This window comes from Microtus pennsylvanicus, chromosome 2 (assembly GCF_037038515.1).
Source record: "Microtus pennsylvanicus isolate mMicPen1 chromosome 2, mMicPen1.hap1, whole genome shotgun sequence".
In the NCBI taxonomy this organism is placed as follows: domain Eukaryota; kingdom Metazoa; phylum Chordata; class Mammalia; order Rodentia; family Cricetidae; genus Microtus; species Microtus pennsylvanicus.
Window position 1 is genome coordinate 99,156,868 of NC_134580.1, and position 15,492 is coordinate 99,172,359.

General features: G+C 41.2%; 1 protein-coding gene across 1 annotated transcript in view; it reads right to left on the minus strand.

Annotated features, from left to right (window-relative positions):
- Ttbk2 (tau tubulin kinase 2) overlaps nucleotides 1-8,251 on the minus strand; it is a 131,379-nt gene extending 123,128 nt beyond the window's left edge. Inside the window, exon 1 of the mRNA XM_075961899.1 lies at nucleotides 7,879-8,251. The gene's annotated coding sequence lies outside the window, so the exon portion shown is untranslated. The remainder of the gene's footprint in view (nucleotides 1-7,878) is intronic.
- Nucleotides 8,252-15,492: the final 7,241 nt, after the last annotated feature.

Consider the following 15,492-nt stretch of genomic DNA (forward strand, 5'->3'; position numbering starts at 1 on the left):
AACCATTGCAAATAATACGCAAGAAATTTCCCAAATCTATAGTATACCATTACATGGACGACATCTTGTTATCCGATTCAAACATGGATACCTTGAACAGACTGTTTGAAGAAATAAAGATACTTTTACCTAAATGGGGATTGCAAATCGCTCCTGAAAAGATTCAGAAGGGAGATTCTGTTAATTATTTAGGTTATAAAATAGGTTTGCAAAAAATTAAGACACAAAAAGCACAAATTAGGAGAGATCGCCTACGGACTCTTAATGACTTTCAAAGACTGTTAGGAGACATTTCCAGTCTACGACCAGCTATTGGAATAACACCTGATCTAATAATTCATTTGAACAAAACCTTGGATGGTGATAAAGATTTAAACAGTCCCAGAGAATTAACAGCTGAAGCAGAAAAGGAACTGACAATGATTGAGGAAAAATTACAACAGGCACATGTGGACAGGGTGAATCCAGAGCTCGATTGTATTCTTGTCATACTACCATCAAAAATTTCTCCTACAGGAATTTTAATGCAGAGAGATGATATTATTTTGGAATGGATCTTTTTACCACATAAACCAAGTAAGAAACTGAAAACTTATGTGGAAAAAGTCTCTGAGTTAATCATAAAAGGCAAGCTGAGACTTCGTCAACTAGCAGGCATAGACCCAGCAGAAATTATAGTGCCCTTCACTGCTGATGAACTAAAGAAATTATGGGAAGATAATGAACCATGGCAAAGAGCTTGTGCTAATTTTTTGGGAGACATTAATAACAACTATCCAAAAAGCAAGCGGCTTAACTTCATAAAGAGAACTTCTTGGATTCTTCCTCGAATCGTCCGTGATGCTCCAATAACTGGAGCCCGTACATTCTATACTGATGCCAATAAATCAGGGAAGGCAGGTTACAAATCAGAAGACTTGGATAAGGTGGAACAAAGTCCGTATAATTCTGTCCAGAAGGCAGAATTATATGCCATTCTTATGGTGCTAAGGGATTTTAAAGAACCTATTAATATAGTTACAGATTCACAATACGCAGAAAGAGTTATTTTACATATTGAAACTGCTGAATTTATACCTGATGATACTGAACTAACCTCATTGTTTCTCCAGGTTCAAGATTTGATCAGGAACAGGCTTTGCCCTATGTACATAACACACATCCGATCCCATACGGGTCTGCCAGGTCCTCTAGCACAAGGTAATGCAGAAATTGATCAATTACTGATTGGTAGTGTGCTACAAGCCTCTGAATTTCATAAAAAACATCATGTTAATAGCAAAGGTTTGAAGAAAGAGTTTTCAATTACATGGCAACAAGCTAAGGAGATTGTAAAGAAATGCCCTACTTGCTCTTTCTATAACCAAACGCCACTGCCTGCAGGGGCTAATCCAAAGGGCACCCAAAGGAATGAAATCTGGCAGATGGATGTGTTCCACTTTGCAGAATTTGGCAAATTAAAATATGTTCATCACACCATTGACACTTATTCAGGCTTTCAGTGGGCAACTGCTTTAAGTTCAGAAAAAGCTGATTCAGTAATCACTCATTTATTAGAAGTCATGGCTATCATGGGTATACCTACACAAATAAAAACGGACAATGGTCCTGCTTATGTTTCTAGGAAAATGAAACGGTTTTTTGATTATTACAATATCAAGCATGTTACAGGTATACCATACAATCCTACAGGTCAAGCAGTCATAGAAAGATCAAATCGAACTATAAAAGATATGTTGAACAAACAGAAAGGGGTGGAAAACACCCCTAGAAATAGGCTACATAATGCTTTGTTAACCTTGAATTTTCTCAACGCTAATGAGAAGGGAACAACGGCTGCAGAAAGACATTGGATAATGGAAAAGTCTACTGAACTAAATCAACCAGTTTATTTCAAGGATGTGCTGATCTCACAATGGAAGCCAGGATATGTGCTACGTTGGGGAAGGGGTTTTGCTCTTATCTCCACAGGTGAGGAAAAATTGTGGATACCATCAAAATTAATAAAGGTTCGGTTTGAAGAAGAGAAGCCACTTGGAAAAGATAAATAACAATTCTTTCATAAGGATGGCGAACATACTGATGGTAAGAAATACAGATAGGTTTGGAGGCGGGGTTCTTTTCTTATCTCCACAGGAAAACACTCATCTTCAAAGAAATTAAGGAACCCTGAATATTTAATTACTGATGGATGGACACATTTTGTAAGTATTAATTTTTATTTATATATCTTATTAAACATTTCTTTATAAATATATAGAGCTGGTTTTGAAGTTGGACTCTGGCTCAGTCCTTCTCCAATTCCAAGCCTGTTAGTAAGAGAAAAACCCAGAGTTTCTGGAGTTTCTGTCTCATGTCAAGAGCCATGATATGGGACAGAAAGAAATATGAGTTTAGAAAACATCCTTGCTTTTCTTCATATCTATCATACTTTTCATTGAATATATATATCATGCCTTTTATTGAATATATATATGTATGTATATATATGTCTATACGATTAATGTTTAAGTTTTTCACAATGAACAATGAGTTTTTCCCGAAGTGACATTTGAAGTTTCCAGGAAGAAGATGGGGCCCCACAACAACAACTCTACCTGGTTGAGATGACGTCATGATACTGATAGCGCTACTACAAGACCTGTTTTGGATACCAGCTGCACAAGACGATCCCAACTTGGTTAGCTGAAATGGTGCACATCTTGTACAACATTCTGGCCAGACCTCCACAAAATACTCAGAGACTATTTGCAATTTTAAAAGACATTGATCTTGAAATTTAACCATCATTTTACTTTCACAGGATCCCCCAGAAAGAACGTCGCCCCCATGACAGCTGGAAGTAATTCTAGAGGACGACGTCCCCTCTCCCAGTAAAGTTTACCCCTGGGTTTAGGGACATCATTTAGGGGTTGGGAGGTTGGGGGAGGAATTTTATAAGCTCAGGGATCATTTTGAAAAAAAAAAAAAAGAGAGGGAATGATGGGATTATAGATTTATAATTGTGAGTTACTGCTTTTAGACAAATATATTGGTATCAATTCTTGTATATTGAAACAAAGTTAAATTATATTGACTATTGTATGCATGCATGTTTCTATGTCTGTTTAAAACATTTTTATGTATTGACATATATTGTATTGATATATATATTGTATACATTTACCATATTGCAATGTACATTTCTACCTCTGATTAAGATACTTATATAATGTTTGTGCATTGATATATATTTACCATATTGCAATGTATATTTTTACAGTGTTTATATTTGGAGGTCATTATCCTCATTTGTTACACAGTTGTTTATTGTCTTAGTCTTTAAGTTAGATAGATATTGAGAATTATATAGATAAATAGTCATCTAAGTTTGTCATTTATAATCAGACTAATCAGGTTCTTTAGATATATAGAGATTATACTCAGTATAGATAGATAATCTTCAACCTCTTCAAAGAGCTGTAGAAAATGGCCTTTAATCTAACTCAGAGTTTCGTGATAGTGAGACACAATTGCTCCTGGCAACACCACTCCATTCCCGAGAGAATGTTGAGCACCAAAGACACTCCACCTGGAGCCTTTCTATTTGGCAGAACTGGCCTTTGGGCAAAGAAATGCCTATACCTCAACCACTGACACAGATACAGAGCGTGCATCAATGGATAAAACAGGACTGTCATATCCTGCCAAGACAGGGTAAGATAGTTTTGAAAAGTTCCTTGCCTTTAATAATGGTATGTCAGTTAGGTTAGGCCTTAGCCAAAATTGGTTGACTCAACATTGCAAACGAGACTTTGGGTGATTGCCCAGGTAGTCAGTTGTCTCTGTCAATTGTTGCACATTTTGGATATATCTCGTTTGTTGAGTAGTGTTTATTCCCTTCTCAGATCTTTGACAGAGTTGAAGATTATATAATTGTAGTTACTCTTTACATTATTTGGACTCCTTGAGATAGAATGTTTAGCAAAGCTTTTGTTCTCAATATTGTTTGTTATATTTATTATTTGTTGTTATTGTATGTAGTTGTATTTGGTTTAGTTCTGTCTTATTTAGACAAAAAGGGGAGATGTAGGGATAAGTCCCGCCCCTTAGGGGGCGTGTTCGCCTCGGGCTAATGTCTGCCTATAAATTTGGCGAGCGTGCTCAGAGCTTCCTCTTCTACTCTCCTGGTCTCCGCGGGAACGGTGGTTCTGTAAGTCTATTTCTACATTAAAACTATATATATTTTTACAAACTGCCTGCATTCGTTTACGTCGCTACAATACACAATGTCTGTATAACACACAGGGTAATATGCACATTAACTTTTATTACTTTTTTCATTTAGAATATTTATTTTTGTTCCAAAGCCACAGAGAAACCCTGTCTCGAAAAACCAAAAAAAAAGAGTATTTATTTTTAATTATTTAATTAGAGTGAAATATTTCCACTGACCTCTGAAGCTAATAGAGAACACAGAATTAGTTAGGGTTAATAAAACAGCAACTTCTCTTGAAACTACCTGCTCATGTTTATACGTTCTCTTCATAATACTTGAAACTTGCATAAGTATCTGTTTCTACAGGTTTCTGCTTCTACTACATGGTAAACTTAAAAGTGAAGAGATATTTCTCTTTTGTCTACTGCTGATTTTTTTTTTTAAGACACGGTTTCTTTGGGTAGCCTGGGCTGTCTTAGAACTAGCTCTGTAGACCAGGCTGGCCTTAGATCCAACTGTCTCTGCCTCCCAAGTGCTGGGGTTAAAGGTGTACAAGAACCACCACCCAGAGCTGCTACTGAATCTTTAACCCATGACAGTTTAACATGGGAAATGCTTAGCAAGTACTGAAAGAGCATATACAGCTGTTACAATAACTTACCATTCAAAGATTCCAAGAGATTGTTTTGAATAATTTATTACATGTATGATTGGTTTGCCAGCATTTATGAGTCTAGTGTCCTTGGAGGTCAGAAGGCGGCACTGGGTCCCCTGGAACTGCAGTCACGAATGGTAGTGAGCCGCCATGTGGGTGCTGAGAACTAAACTTTAGGTCTTCAGCAAGTGCTCTTAAACACCGAGCCATTTCTCCACTTCAACAGCCCTAAATATGTTGAGTTTATTAAATGTCATGGAAGTTCAAAAGAAAGGAAGTCCTAATCCAGTTTACCATGTAATTCTGCACCCAGGTGATTTTTGAATCAAACATCATTATCAGTATGTATCACACTTTTCTCTTCGGCTTTTCGTTTTCTTACTTTTCTTCCCTCATCTCTGCCTTACTAGTCATTGAAAAATGTTAATAAAACCATTTTTAGATATTATATAAGCTAAAATCTTAGTGGACCAAGAAAAAAGAAAATTTATAAACGTACTCTATAACATAAAACACAAGCAGAAAGCTGCAAAGATTAACAAAAATAGAGTATTGAGATGATCATATGATTAGATAAGGGAAACAATGCAACCTCATCTTTTAAAGCAAGTGTTTTGAAATGGGAGAAAGTAAAATAAAAGGAAGTGTAAGGAGGTAAATGAGGGCTCTAGATGGGTCAGTGGTTACAGCACTGTCTGCTCTTCCAAAGGACCCAGGTTCAGTTCCCGTCACCCACGTGGCAGCTCACACTATTAGTAACTCAAGTTCCAAGGGATCTAGCACCTTCTTCTGATTTCCATGGGCACCAGACACGTAGACAGTCAGTAAACTATATACATGAAGACAAAACAAACATACACACAAAATTTAATTTTTTTAACAGACTAATGAACTGGATGTGGTTGTACATGCTTGCAAACCTAGTTATTCTGTTGACAAACACAGGCAGATCATAAGACCCAGGCCAGCCTGAGCAATCTAGGAAAACCCTCTTTCAAAATAAAATAAAAAATTGGGGATGTAGCTCAGTTGGTAGGGTGCTTGCCTAGAATACATGAAGCCCTGGATTTGAACCCTAGTATGGTATAAAAATGGTGGTTGACACCTGTAATTCTAGCACCTTGGAGGCTGAGGAAGAAGGATTACTGGGACTTCAAGAGCAGCCTGAATTACAGAGTAAGTCTGCCTCTGGACAACAAAGCAATGTCATCCATATGTATTCTTTATAAAGCTGTGTAGTTCACAAAAAAGGTCCTGCTCAGCACCTAAATGAAACTTAAAACTCCATGATCAGAACTAACTCAGCCGTGCAACACCTACATACTTTGAAAAACCAATAGTTTATCACGGCACACACATTTAGGCAAAATACACACAAAAATAAGTATACTTAAAAATGTTTAAACAACCCATGACTGTCACATTTTAATGCAGCTTTATGTATAAACTGCTCCCTAAAATTGTCTAAATTATACAACTTTCACTACTAGCATGACATTTAAAGATATATAAAGTCCTACATAATTGAGCTCAATTTGCTCAGCTTTCCTGAGGTATTAAAATAGCCACTACTTAACAATAAAAATCTAAAGTCATAAACAATACAGAATTCACTCAATGATATATATATATGAATATACGTTCTCTAAGCTAGCTCCCTACTCATGATCAATCTGTTTCAATTCCAAATTACAAAATTAATAAAGTTATGTATGAGCCTCAATGTCTTCTATGTGTCCAAAACTGAAAGAGAGAAGTCAGTTTCTATCATTCCATTATAAAGTTAAACTATTAGAGAAATTTCCTCTGCAATCATGCTTCAACCATCCCTTTTGGTGTCTTCCTAAAAATTCATCATACAGGAAATACTAACTTCTGTACTAAAGATTTTTTTCATTATGCTTTAATGTTTAATAGACCACAATCCAAATCGGGATAGATTCTCCAAGACGTCATATTGTTATATCTGTCACTATCACAGCTTCCTTAAAGAGGCAAGACACAAAGTATTCAACCCACTCAATACTTTTAAAATCCTCATTTTGTTAATCCCTTAATGAATGTTATTCTAGTCCACTTAGTTAAAAGAAAATAGATACCTCTTTGCAGTCTATCCTCAAGTCCATGTTTAATGTCAAGGCAACTGTTAATGGCTCAAAACCAAACACTGTTAACAAAACACAGCCGGAATCCTCCTTGTATTTGAGAGTCTGAGTACAAACATATGCCCATTCATAATATACTCTCTCACGCAATTCAATTCTACTAAATAACCATTTCCCATCATACGTAGGTTAAGATAAGATTCTCCTCTTTAATGGTCAAAGGACAGCTTCCAAAGCCTGAGCAGAGAAGCCTATCAACTTTAATCTAAAGCAAAGTACAACTCAATGTCATTTTTACCTCTAAGGCAGCGCCACAACGGAAACAAAATGAACTTCACTGGAAGATCAAGTATCCTAGCACCCCCATGATTATTTACTTCTCTGACTCGACAGTACGTATACGTAGGCTCTTTTGTCCCTCTTTCGGCATCCCAGCGTATCAACAGCATCATCTTTGTCAAAGCCAATCCCTCCAGTCATTACTTCAGTACTACAAAGTCCTGGCCTTCCTTATTACCCCAGAGAGAGACTCCGTAGCTCCGTCCCTCTTCCATTACAGCGAGGAAAAAATAAAGGTAAAACGAAACGCTCATAATTTTAAAGCATCCTCTCTGTTCGATCCTGGTAACCAGAAGAGTCATGAGTACAAGTGATATATGGGTCATCCACAGAACAGATGAAGCAGCTTCGTGACCCTCCAAGTTCAGGGAAGGCACCCAAAGCCTCCGGGGAAATGGGGCAGAACCAGAACGGTCTCGGGGATGAGGACCAATTTGGGTCTGGCACCAGCCCAGGGTATGGGCAGAGACCCAAGGGTCTCGGGGAGCCTCTCCTCCAAGCCTCGGTAGGGCTGGGCTAGGGGTCCGGCGGGCGCAGAGCGGCTACTTGGAGACGCCCCGGGGCTCGGGGGTGTGTCCTACCTGGGCCGCGGCGGACGCAGGATCTCCGGCGGAGGACTGGGGACCAGCTCAGGGCTCGCACCGGCAGAAGTCACCGCTCAGCAGGCTGGCCCGCCGCCGCCTGCCCATCCCCCGCCGCCCACTGCGGCGGGACCCGAGCGCGGCTTAGACGGCCGGCGGTCCCCTCCGGTGCCGTCCGCGTCTAAAGGCGGCGGCGGCGGCTGCGGGTGTTGCTGCGGGCCTCCCCGGGCCGCTGCTCTCGTGCCAGCCCCTGCACCTCCTCCTGCCGCCGCCGCCGCCGCCTCGTCCCCACCGCTCCCATAGCCGCTGCGGCGACTACTGCAGCGCCCGCTGACCCGGCCCGACGTTACTCTCCCCCCGCAAGCCGCACAGCCTAGCCCACCTGCCCTGCCAGCGCGCACCGCCCACCTTTCCGCCGCGGGTGCTGATTGGAGAGCACGTTCCCAGCCCGTGGCGTCGGTTGGCTAGTCCCATTGCCTATCAGGGAGGGGGCGGAGAATTGGGCCGAGAGCGTCTCCGCCCCCCACCGGAGAATTGCCGCTATCTTCAGGTTTGCCTGAGAGGGCGAGTTACCGGGAAAGAAGCATCACAATGACAGTGCGCGTGCGTGTGTGCGCGGGGATTCTGGGACTTGTAGTTCCAGTGTCCGCCGCAACGGCCGGCCTGTCCTGAGTAGAGAGATGTAGGGCACAGAGCTTCTGAGAGCAGACTTGAGTAGGTATTCTAGTTCAGCGTTCTTGTGGCCACAGAGTTGAGCCCTTTGGAAGAAAAAATACTTTGTCACTGAGGCAGTCGCGACGAGAATCGCAAGGCCGGGTGGTGGCTTAAGGTCTACTCGCCTGCTCAGACCTAAAGCCGCCAGGATCTGAGGAATGGGCGCTGTCCCCACAATCTTAACCTAAGCTCCTGGCCAGGGCCAGGAAACCCGAAGGTGTGAGGAGCAAAAGAAGGCATTACAGAGATGTCAGCCTGGAGAAGGGAGTGCCCCCTCGCAACCTACGGAAAAAGATTGCACTGCTGTTTTGATAAAGACAATGAACAACCTTCGTGTGGACCAATCTGGGACTCTAAGCTGGAGTTTGCATGAGTGGCTGACTAGGAAGGGTGGAGCATTAAGGCTGTGTGGGAGACATTTATATTTCGTGTTGAATGGGTGCCAAACTCTTTGGTGAAAAACAAAACAAAAAACTACGAGTAAGTCTCCCTCCCATCTTTACTGACCATTATATAGACATTAAAAACTGAGTTAACTTTACCAAGATCACGCTAGTGTCAAAACCAAACCTCGGGTCTGTTTAAATATCGCATGTCCAATGCTCTTTCTCCTTCACAGTTCCAATGACTGCCGCGTGTTTGCCATGGACAGAAAGGATGAATTTTAACTCTTCGTTTTTAATTGTTTTCTTAAGGGAGGGGAATATTCTTCCTGTTGAGGAAATACCAGTCAGTTTCTTTATGTTCTTTTATGGACAGGAGACAGCTTCCTGCCTATCATTTTCAGATTCTTGGACAAAAGGCAGAACAAAATGTACATTCAAAGACAACTGATGATGAAGTCATCTTGCTCTGTTCAACATAAAAAAGTTGCCAAATTGTTTTGTTTTTGATGAAAGCAGAAGAGTGTTTTTTTCCATTATTTAGTATAAATGTGCCATCACACCAGGTAGAATTTAAAAAAAAGGTTAATTTAAAAATGGGTTTCACTGTGGGATCTTCTTGGGGGGGGGGGGCTTGAGACAGGGTTTTTCTGTAGCTTTGGAGCCTGTCCTGGAACTAGCTCTTGTAGACCAGGCTGGCTTTGAACTCACAGAGATCTGCCTGCCTCTGCCTCCCAAGTGCTGGGATTAAAGGCGTGGTCACCACCACCAGGTGTGGGATCTTCATTGTTTTGTTTTTAAGATAGAATGTAGCCCCTGTGTACCCAGGATAACCTCAAACTTCTGATCTTCCTGCCTCAGCCTTGGGCATGCTGGAATTACAGCTTCCAGCTAGCATCTTGACAACCAACTTATAAAATAAGCAAGCCAGAATCAGCTGAGAGCCACTCCCCAAATTCAGCCCCACAAAACCAATGTGATATAATAAATCCCCAACATCAAAAATAAATGTTTACTATTGCCTTAAACACTGATTGAGTGTGTGGTGACAGATAACTAATAAGTAATATTTGGGAAAATAAAGATGACTGGCTCAAGTCTTGGGTTATGCAAAGGAATGAAACTTGGATTTATAAAGAATCTTACATACTATTCTAGGATAGTAAAATTCCGTTTTAAACTGGGAAGTCTCCATACAAGACATAATGCTCCTTACAATTTTTTTTTAATTTTGTTCTAGTAAGAAATAACACATTGAATAATCTTTTCTTTCCCTGTGCCACTCTACCACATTTGGTACCATTTTGTAACCTCCCCTGATCTCAACAGGAAATGACCTACATGGCTCTTTTATAGCATATGGTTACCAGGACAACATCACAATGTTTTGTTTGTTTGTTGTGCCCCCCAGGGCACACTACTCCAGAACTACTCCAGAACCACATCCCCAGCCCCAACGCCACAGTATGAATCAGGGTGAAGACCAAGATGCTTGCCATTCATTCTTTCCTCCCTTTTCTTTAAAAAATTCTGCTGGGCTAGAGGTGAGGAATGTATTGAATTCAGTCCCCTGTGCTATGATGGTTGATATCACTTGTCAACTTGACAGGGTCTAGAATCACCAGAGAGAAGTTCTTTGCCTCATCTCTGAGGGATTATCTAGGTTAGTTGAGGTGGGGAAACCCACCCTGAATTCAGGCAGCACTGTAGGGAACAGTGGAAGCCCCATCGAAGCCTCGAGCGAATGTGTACCGCCAACACAAACATGGCCTTGGTCCATGGGAAGGGCAAGGCACCCCTACCCTGATCTGAGTGCAAGCAATGACCGTGAGTGCAGAAAATCAAGGTAAGGCCGGGTGGTGGTGGCGCACGCCTTTAATCCCAGCACTCAGGAGGCAGAGGCAGGTGGATCTCTGTGAGTTCGAGACCAGCCTGGTCTACAAGAGCTAGTTCCAGGACAGGCTCCAAAACCACAGAGAAACCCTGTCTCGAAAAACCACAAAAAAGAAAGAAAGAAAGAAAGAAAGAAAGAAAGAAAGAAAGAAAGAAAGAAAGAAAGAAAGAAAGAAAATCAAGGTAAGAAAGCAATTCAACAGCATTTCGTCTGTCTCTGCTTCCCTGACTACCGACGCAGGCTGACCAGAAACCTCAGCTCCAAGCCTGCCCCTCCACGATGGACTGGACCTTTGAACTATGAACCAAACAAACCCTTAAGCTGTTTTCGTCAGGTGGTTGTCAACAGGCAAGAGAAGTAACTAAGACAGCACCAGAAAAGCAAAAACGGAATCTCCAGGAGCTAAGAATGAAACGCTCTGGTAGAGAACAGGTTGATCATGTGCAATGTTTTGAGTCCATTCTCTGGGGTCAAAGAAGAGCAAAAACAAAACCTCTTGGGCCTCAGAATTACACACTAATAATTATGCTTTAATTATATCTCATTACAACTGTCAAGCTGTTTCTCAAACTGAGTACACAGTGCTTTGAAACATGAAACGCGATGGTGGTGCGGACAAACGCTTCTGCAAAGCACCAAACAGTCTCTGCCTTGAAATTCTTCATCAAACTAGTTTCTATTTAAACATTACTCAGCCCATAAGATCTCTGTAAACAATTTTTTCATAGGGCGGACTACTTTGCTAGGTACTGGAAATACAAAACTTAGTTCAGAGTTTTGCAATGTACTTAGCAAATCTGCAAATCCCACAGAACAGTGTAGTAACTGCTCCTTTGGAGGTTTGTAGCTTAGACTCTAGAACAGGAGTCGCTGAACAATACAGGGCGCCAGATGCCTGGGATCATCTGAGAGCGTCTGCTGCATTGCTCTTAACAGAATAGCTTTCACATCAATTCTATGAACCACCCGAAATATTGGTGCTCTGGTTTCGTTTCTGTGAATTTTTGGAACTTAATCGCTTAGTGGTGGTAAGTTTATTTCAAACTTTAAAAATCCAAAGAAAACAAGATGAGAGGAAAATGTTGGACAGCTAGGCAAGGTAACCATAATTTGGGGGATTCAAATATATGAGTATTAACTCGGGTTTGACAGCGATTAAAATCAACTATACTATAAGGGAGTATTGGGACGACAAAAACAGTAAAGCTAGGGCTGGAGAGATGGCTCAGTGGTTAAGAGCACTGCCTGCTCTTCCAGAGGTCCTGAGTTCAATTCCCAGCAACCACATGGTGGCCCACAACCATCTGTAATGAGATCTGATGCCCTCTTCTAGCCTGCAGGCATACATGCAGACAGAATATTGTGTACATAATAAATAAATAAATATTTTAAAAAAAACAAAAAAAAACAGTAAAGCTAAAAGAGAGTGTACATTCATGAAGTAATTCTAGGGTGTGCTCAATGATGGACCATTTAACTCACATGCCTGCGGGCCCTGGCTGTGATCCCAAGTACTGCAAAAGGAAAGGAAGGAAAGACTATTCTGATTCAAGTTATTTCTCTTTTTTTAACATTTATTTATTTATTTCTATTATGTTCTGCCTTTATATATTCCTGCATGTCAGAAGAGGGGCACCAGATCTCATTACAGATGGCTGTGAGCCCATCATGTGGGTGCTGGGAACTGAACTCAGAACCTTTGGAAGAGCAGTCAGTGCTCTTAACCTCTGAGCTGTCTCTCCAGCCAGCCCCTGAAGTTATTTCTTAATCGGGTTGCCATTTTTCCTTAACTTCTGTGAAACTCAGATTAATGATATCATTAAAGCTTTTTCTTTTTTCTGGTTAAGTCCTAGGTATTGAACCTAGAGCTACACAGGCAAGCACTTTCTCACTGAGCTGTAGCCTCAGGGCAGCAGTTAAGTCTTTACAATAACGATTCTACATTTGCTCGGTTTTGTTGTTTATGTGGGTACTGGGAAGTGACTGCTCAGGGTTTGGTTTTGGTTTTGGTTTTTTTTTTGAGACAAAGTCCCACCACTACCACAGGTTAACCTCAAACATCCCCGTCGTGCACGTCCATTTCCAGGTGCTGGGATGTGGCTCGTGCCCACTGTGCCAGGCTGTGTACTCCCAGTTTTAAAGTGAGAATGGTGAGGTGGTGCTGTGATTGCTGACGATGGGTGCCTCTCAGAGGTCAAGAAGAGGTTCTGGGCCTTCTCGGGTGGTTTGGAGTTAGCTCTTCACTCCACATGGTGAACACTGCGGTGACCTTTAGACGCGACTGTCTGGCTGGCAGCGCTAATAGCATCCCACGGAGATCAGAGTCTACCATTGCGAGCAGCACTCAATTTCCTCCTAATTAGAGGTTTTTAGTTTTTAAATTTGTTTTTAAAATAACTTTTTGAGATAGGATGATTAATCATCTTGATAATTTTTTTTTCAAGACAGGGTTTCTCTGTAGCTTTGGATTCTGTCCTGGAACAAGTTCTTGAAGACCAGGCCGGCCTTTAATTCAAAGAGATCCGCCTGCCTCTGCCTCCCCAGTGCTGGGATTAAAGGTGTGCACCACCACCATCTTGCCTTATAAATATTATTGTAACATATTTTCATTTTCTAGTAGTGTTATTTGGGTATAGCATATGCTTTATTTTAAGATTTATTTATTTAAGCTGGGCGGTGGTGGCGCACGCCTTTAATCCCAGCACTTGGGAGGCAGAGGCAGGCAGATCTCTGTGAGTTCGAGGCTAGCCTGGTCTACAAGAGCTAGTTCCAGGACAGGAACCAAAAGCTACGGAGAAACCCTGTCTCGAAAAATCAAAAAAAAATTATTTATTTATTATGTATACAGTGTTTTATCTACATGTCTGCCTGCACGCCAGAAAAGGGTGCCAGATCACATTACAGATGGTTGTGAGCCACCATGTGATTGCTGGGAATTGAACTCAGGACCTCAGAAGAGCAAGCAGTCAGTGTTCTTAACCTCTGAGCCATCTCTCCAGCCCATGGGCATAGTATATTCTACATGATAAAAATATTTGTAAACGACAGATAAAATTTCCAGAAATTTTACTGTAATATACTTACATCAAGGTTGCTGTATAACATCAACCAATATGAAGAATTAAGTGAATATAAAATGTGGATCCCATATTTTTCTATTGTTCTATTTTAAATTTAAGTTTTGTACACATATCTACTATTATGAGCTATGTGTAATCCTTCATACTTCCTACTCCCTTTTAATATTTAAACACTCAATTGTTAAACCAAAACAACAAAACAAAACAAAAAACAAACAAAAAAAAACCAGTTGGTCCGAGAGTAGTGATTACAGCCTTAAAAAAAAAAAACCAACTCAAACAACAACAACAAATAAACCTAGTTTTGCAGAACTTAATGCTTGGAGTGGAGTTGGGCTATAGCGCAACACTTGAGCACTTGCCTAGTACGCTTAAAGCCCTGGGTTTGATCCCCAGCACTGCAAATTGATTAATGAAAAAAAGTTAAATACACATGTTCTTATCCTTCATATCAACGTACAAACACATGCTCTAAGGACTTCTATCTTTGTCTTTTTTTTTTTTTTTTTTTTTTTGGTTTTTCGAGACAGGGTTTCTCTGTGGCTTTGGAGCCTGTCCTGGAACTAGCTCTGTAGATCAGGCTGGTCTCGAACTCACAGAGATCCGCCTGCCTCTGCCTCCCGAGTGCTGGGATTAAAGGCGTGCGCCACCATCGCCTGGCTATCTTTGTCTTAAAAAACATTTTACTTTTAATTTATGTGTAACGTGGGGGCTGCGCATGCATGCATGTGCATTTGTGTGTGCACATGTAGTTGTATGCATATCCATGCAGAAGTCCTGATGTAGGTGCTGAAAATCAAATGCTCTTACCCGCTGAGTCATCTTTCCAACCTGGGTTTTTTGTTTTGTTTTGTTTTTAAGATGGATATATATTGCTTTATTGATTTCTTGAAGGCCTACCCAGAAACATGATCAGGGTTAACTGTTTAAAAACAAAGTGTCAAGCCAGGTGGTGCACACCTTTAACTCCAGCATTAGGGAGGCAGAGGCAGGTGGATCTCTGAGTTTGAGTTCAGCCTGGTCTACAGAGCAAGTTCCAGGACAACCAGGGCTACACAGAGAAACCCTGTATTGAACAGCAAACAAATGCCAGGCAGTGGTGGTGCGTGCCTTTTATCCCAGCAGTTGGGAGGCAGAGGCAGAAGAATCTGAGTTCTGAGTTTGAGGCTAGCCTGGTCTGCAGAGCAAGTTCCAGGACTCGCTCCAAAACTACACAGAGAAATCCTGTTTCCAAAAACCAACAAAACAAAAACAACAAAAATTCCAAACAAAAAAACAAACCAAACCAACAAAAAATCCCAAAGTGTCAAGATCTCAGAAGAGAGAGGAAAGAACACAGCTCTTTTCATTTGTTTGTTTACCATTTATTTTGTCCTGGAACTCTCTATATAGACTAGGCTGGTATTGAACTCACAGAGGTCTGCTGGTCTCTGCCTCTAAGATTAAAGGTGTGTGCCATCTCTCCCGGCTCCTGGTAAATTTACTTTAGCACTGGTAAAAGCATGGGAGCAGAGCCGGGCGGTGGTGGCGCACGCCTTTAATC